Raw genomic sequence first — 5,883 nt, 5'->3', positions numbered from 1 at the left:
TGCTGAAGCCCCAGTTGTCCACCAGGATTTGCCGTATAACTCTGATGATGGTCTGGCTTCATCAGCCATGCTGTCCATAAACAACCTTGCTGGGCCAGACCCCCGGCTCTGGACAGCATGTGCCCCAGGCTCGCCTTTCTGCAGGATGTCTTCCTGCTCTGAGCCTCTTTTCCTGGGGTGTAGACCCTGTGGTTGGTGACTGATCTTTCTCTGGAAGTTGCTTTCTGGTGGTGCCTGTCCCTTCTCTGGCTGAGGCTGATTGTATTTCCTTTCTAGTTTGTCTCCTATTTCCCTGGTGTGGGCAGGGTGGCTCCTCCCACTGGCTTCGGAGTTCCTGGTCCCTTGGACCTGTGTCCCTGCTCCCCTGGTCTGGGCCTCCTGCGGGCCTTGCCCTTGTCCAAAGAGCCCAGCGTCTTCTGACTCTTCTGTGGGGCCTTCACTTTTGGGCTCCCAGGCTCTGCTGCCCCAGTCTGTCCCCTCCCTTCCATAGGAGGGCACATGGCCCTGGGAAGCTGTCGTGTTCCTCCTACTGAACACACTCTGGGAGGTGACGAGGGGCCTAAGTGGGTGGCCTGTATGTGGCTGGGAGCATGTCCACATGGCGGCCCGGAAGGCACAGGCCTGTGGCGCCCTCCTGGAGGAGGATGCTGGAAACACGGCCTGGCAGCTGCTCCTCTGAGTCCACCTGCACTATGAGCGCAATCTCACTAACCACCTGCGCTTTCAGGCAGAGCTGCCCTGGATCCTGAGCAACACAGAGTGTAGACACTGAGGGGTTACTAGTGGTCCCCAGAGCCCCTGTGCTCCTCAGATCCACCTGAACGCTTCCTGATCTTGCCCTCACACTGGCTCCCAAGGTGACTTTCCAATCAGGGGCTTCTCCTCCTCGGCCTCCAGGGCATCTTTGGCCCTTGCCCACTGGGACCTATGCTGAGCTCTTGCAGGGCTCTGCCACGACAGGGGTCTCCTGGGGACATGTTCGGTCTCAAGCCATGCCTCATTCCCAGCCATTTCTGAATCCACACTCCCCTCAAGTCTGGGTTTCCTGGACCCCAGGACAGTCCTGCTCTGCCAGGTTCTGCCTGCAAGGTTGCACATGGGGGGCTGAGAGGATGTCCTGTCCTTCCTGTCCAGTCAGAGAGGCCTCTGATAGCTCATGGGTGTCAGCTGGCTGGGACCCTCTTGGGCCCTCTGGACTTCCTCCTGCTCAGGTGGTGGGGCAAGGACAGGGCCACTTAGGGTGGGGACTGACTTGCTTGTTGTTCTGTTGTCTCCTGGACCATTCTGGGGAGGTTTTCCCAATAAAATGGCAACCTTGGCTACAGATTCAGCCAGAGATTCCCAGGAGGCCCAGGGGAGAATGGTGGAGTGTGGGAGGAGTGGAGGCTGAGCCTCACCTGACTGGACATTTATGGGCTCCAAGGACTGAAAGTCTGGACCCCACCTGTGCCTCATATGGAACTTGAAAAGATGTGCTTCCAGCATCTGCTGGGTGCAGGGATGGAGGAAGGAAAGCTCCTGGGAGGTGTTCACGTGGGCTTTCCCACCCCTCCAGGATGCCAGCTTTCCCAGTTTCCTGTGGGTATCAGACTTGGAAAGCATGTTTGGCCATGAACCAGGAGCGATGCATAGAACAGGGATCCAGCCCTCCTTGATCTCCCCCACCTTCCTGTCCAGATAGACCTGCAGCTTGTTTTCCACATGCTTCTTGTCTGGGTCCCTGGGTGCAGAACTTACTGATTGGTACTTCCAGGGCCTCCTGAAATCACCTTCTGCTTCCTCCTTGTCTTTCTCCAGAACCTTCACTGAAGTCCTTCCTGAGCCTAGATCCTGGTTCTGGCTCTAGTTTGGACCCTAAACACCCCTTCCCAGAGAACCTTCCAGAGCTCCTGAACCCTGCCTTCTGCACATCCTTCGTGCCCTTTCCTACAAATTCAGAATCCTGGGAGGGCAAGAGGCCCCCTGCCTGTCTTCTGCCTGACTCTGGGCCTCCCTGGGAATTCCCCCTCAGGCTGCAGTGGGTCTCCAGATGCCTGGAATCTGCTGGGAGGCCACAGGACTGTCCTGGTGGATGGTGTTCCTTCCTTGCCACCGGTGCTCTGGGAGTTCAGGGCTGGTGGCAATCCCAGGAAGGATGGGGGCTGACTTAGGGTTCTGGGAGGCTGGCCTCTCCTGGGGAAGGTGGGCAGTGGGCTGGCTCAGGACGGCCTGAGACTTTTTGAGGAGAGAGGGCAAAACCCTCTTCCACTTTGGTCACTTCTGCAAGGGCCACTCAAGATACTCCTTTCCAGTGGGGATGACAGACTGTGCCCTCTCCTGGGATGCAGGGCAAGATGCCCCACAGACCCTAATCTGGATGGAGAAAGAGCACTGGTAGGCTTGGGACAGGGGTTGAGATTTGCCCCACTGTGTCTGGATCCCAGCCAGGAGGCGGGGAGTGGGAGCCTGGGGCCAGGTTGGAAGTGAAGGTTGGGGCTGGGCCACGTGGTGGGGCTGGGGCGGTGCCTGGGAAAGCTGTGAGGGTGTCTCACCTTCAGTTTCACCTGGAAGAGAAGTGAGGCTTTTATCCAATGGTACAAGAGTGCTCATTCTGCGGGGAAGGTTCCTAGAAACCCAGGGCCCTGGCCACCAGGGATCTCGCTATTTGAAAGAGGGGAGATTCCCAGAAGAGATGGCTGCATTTCTGCTCTAAGTGGTCCCCACACGGTCCGTGGCATCAGAGACCTGCTGAGGATGGGGCAGGGCTTAGTGGTTGGGTTGTCACGTTCCAGAAGGGAATTCAGAGGTCGTGGTGTCCACTCCTTCCCCAGTGATGTGATCTGCGGGTAGCCTCTGCCCCCCCCCCATTCTTTCTCCTGCCACATCTTCATTGCTGCTCTCTTGGCGATGAGAGTCTCCAGCGGCTTCTGCACGTTGGGATGGATGAATGTGCAGCCACCTGCCTCCATCTGCCTGGGTGTGGGGTCTCCCCAGAAGAAGCCTCTGGGGGGTGGTTGGGAAGATACTGTTGCTGGGATTGCCATGTGAGCAGGTGGAGAGGCCCAGGTGGTGGCAGCCTCCCTCCAGCAGGAGAGGTCCCGGATGGGACCACTGGAGAACCCAGCCAGAGATCACCTGGTTGGAGAAGGTGGCCCCTGGTTGTGTAGAGGGGAGCTCTGGGGGACAGGGTGTGTTTGGAGCCACACTGAAGTCCAGCCAGGCTGGGGCCGGTGGAGGTGGAGAGGAGGCCACGGGAACAAGGGGCTGTGGTGAAGGAGAAAAGCACATGTGCTGGGGTGCAGGGCATTTAGGGGAAGCAAGGGCTGGGGCCTGGAGGCACTCAGGGTTGAGTGTGGTCAAAAGCTCTGAGAAGGTCATTGGCCTGATGACAGGTTGGAGGCCAGAGAACTGGGGAGCCCTTGGGGACAAGCTGTCAGGAGATGGATCTTGCATGCATTTCCTGTGCGCTGGTGGGCCTTAGCAGGTGCTGGTTTGTACACGTCACCCGGGGATGTCCACCTAAGGGCAGATGGGAGCCGCCCTCCCCAGTGAGCTTTCTCAGGTGGCTGGCACAAGGCACAAGCTAGCAGCCAGGGGCAGGTGGGGTTGGAGGTAGGGAGGGCTGGGCACCTGGTGTCCACGGCTCCTCCACCTCCCCCACTGCTGGCTTCACAAAGCTCTGTCTATGCTGCCCAGGGCTTCAGTCCACTCCTGCCTTTTCCCAGGACCTCCCCCTCCCAGGTCACCATCGGCCCTAAGGCTTGCATCAGAGGCCCTGGGTAGAAAGGAGACATGGAGAGAAGGGGGAATGTCCTCAATCTTTCCAGAAGGTAGGTCAGGTCCTGAGTCTCCTCCAGCTCCCTCAGGAGGATTCTGCAAGCTGGAAGTAAGGAGACAGAGTTATGGTGGGGAGGGCGGTGCCAGCGAACCTCATGGAGGCTGAGTGGATTCTCTTTAGGGGACACCATGGGGAACTAGACCTGAAGCCCGTGCATCTGTGTCCAAGGCCACATGGCCCCAATGGGACAGCAAGGTGTGCACTGGCAGAACTTTGTCATTTGCAAAAAGTACAACCCCTCATGGATGTTACAACCATCTTGTGGGGACAGTGGACGGGGTGGTCTCTGAAGAAGAGTCAGCCATGGCCGAGGAGAACAGCTGTCCACATGGACCTGGAGCCTCCCTGACCTCCCCATTATCCTGGCCGGCCTTGGTCCTTCCCCACACTGCCCCCTTATGGGCATACCGTTCCCGGGCCTATGGCTTCATTCCCATAGGGAATCTGAGGAGGCCCCGGGTTCTGATTTCCTCCCAGAGCTTCCCCTTTGAGGCTCTGCAAATGACTTCCTCAGGGACAGACGATGCTCAATCACCTTCTGGGGAGTCTCGGGATCAGTAGGGGCTCACAATTCAGAGCTGGATCGTCCTCTCCTGCTCCTGGGCCTCCCCTATCTCTTCCTTTGATGCTGAGAGCAAGCAAGGGTGAGGGGCTGGGACCAGTTCAGTCTCCTCTCCCCAGCCAGCTGCAACACACGAGTGTCTCGTGAAGGACACGGCTTTTCTGCCTCTAGCCCAGGGAGCTCTGTGTGTGTGTCTTTACTCATGTTGACCATTCGATGAAATTTTTCTGTTTTCCTTTTAGGGAAATGCAAGGAGGGGTTTTCTGTGTGACTCACCCTGGATGTCCCCAGTCCCTGCCCTCTCCTCTGAGGCACACCCAGGCTCAGGCCTAGAGGTGCCTCTAAGCTGCCAGTAGGATTCTGCTTCAGAGGAGGCCAAACCGTGAATCCAGGCTCTAGTGGAGGCTCTCAGGGGTTCAGCACAGCTCCCAGATCACCCCACACAGAGGAGGCTGGGCCCCAGCACCTGCCTCGAAAGGGGCTGAGCCAGGGCTGGGGCCTGTCTCCCAAGAGACCTCACCCCTCTCCTGAACTGGTCCTCGCGCTGACGTCCAGTGTTGGTTTTGCCCTGATGCCTCCTGTGCATGTCACAGATGGTCTGGGAGCTGGGGATGGAATCCTCTGCCACGTCCACCCGTCCTGCCCTGCTGCCTTCTTCTAGAGGGATGATGAGATTTTCATCACAGGAGAGTCTCTCGTTGCTTAGGAAAAGTGGAAATGAGGGGAGGAAAAGAAAGAGAATCTTTCTCTGTGGGGCTGGGCTGAGGCTCCTTACCTCCTGCTCCTCTTCCTCCGTGCGGGGGTGAGGGTGGGTCACTGGGGAGGTAGGGGAGTAATAGGAAGAGGTAACTCCCTGGGCTGCACATTCAAGTGAGGATGAAATCCACAATCCAGGGAGGGAGCTGGGGCCCAGCCATGTGGCACTAGGGCTCTTCGAGGAAAGAGCATTTTTTCATCTGAAGTGCAATGTTGCCTTCAAGCAACTGAGCCCTGGCATTGCTTTTGGAACTAGGTACTGGAGCCCGGGCCTGCATCACAGAGCTGGGCCGCCTCCTCACCAAGGGCTCCTGGGGGCAGGGGAGGGGCAGTGGGAGGAGGAGGCTGAAGCACAGCCTCACCCTCAGGTCCCAGTCCCAGGTCCCTCCACCCTCCTGGGTCCCCCAGATCTTTTTTCCCACTCCAGTTGCTCACCCTGTCAGAGACAGCCCTGAGTCCATTTTCTATTCTGTTCCCTGGAACACAGATGTTACCTGGTTTTGTGGCGATCTCTATGCCAGTCCCTCAATCTCCCACATCTTTAAGGTCTAGACTTCTTTTGGAGTTTCTGTTATTTCTCCAGTTTCTTGCTCTTAGGATCTCATTTGTTTGCAGTTCTAACTTTACCCCTTAATATGTTCTTGCCCTGCATCAACTCAGACATAGAACTTACATTTTTTGTACTTATGATCATTGAATTTTGATTACAATTTTCATAATTTTTTAAAAGTTTAATATTTATTTTTGT

General features: G+C 57.0%; 1 pseudogene; it reads right to left on the bottom strand.

Moving 5' to 3' along the window:
• Positions 1 to 22: 22 nt before the first annotated feature.
• LOC115834350 lies at positions 23 to 5,335 on the bottom strand (annotated as a pseudogene).
• Between the last annotated feature and the right edge of the window lie 548 nt (positions 5,336 to 5,883).

The sequence above is a fragment of the Nomascus leucogenys genome, unplaced genomic scaffold (assembly GCF_006542625.1).
Source record: "Nomascus leucogenys isolate Asia unplaced genomic scaffold, Asia_NLE_v1 002175F_13420_qpd_obj, whole genome shotgun sequence".
Taxonomy (NCBI): domain Eukaryota; kingdom Metazoa; phylum Chordata; class Mammalia; order Primates; family Hylobatidae; genus Nomascus; species Nomascus leucogenys.
Note: the sequence above shows the minus strand (reverse complement) of the source record. Positions and strands in the feature narration are given on the sequence as shown.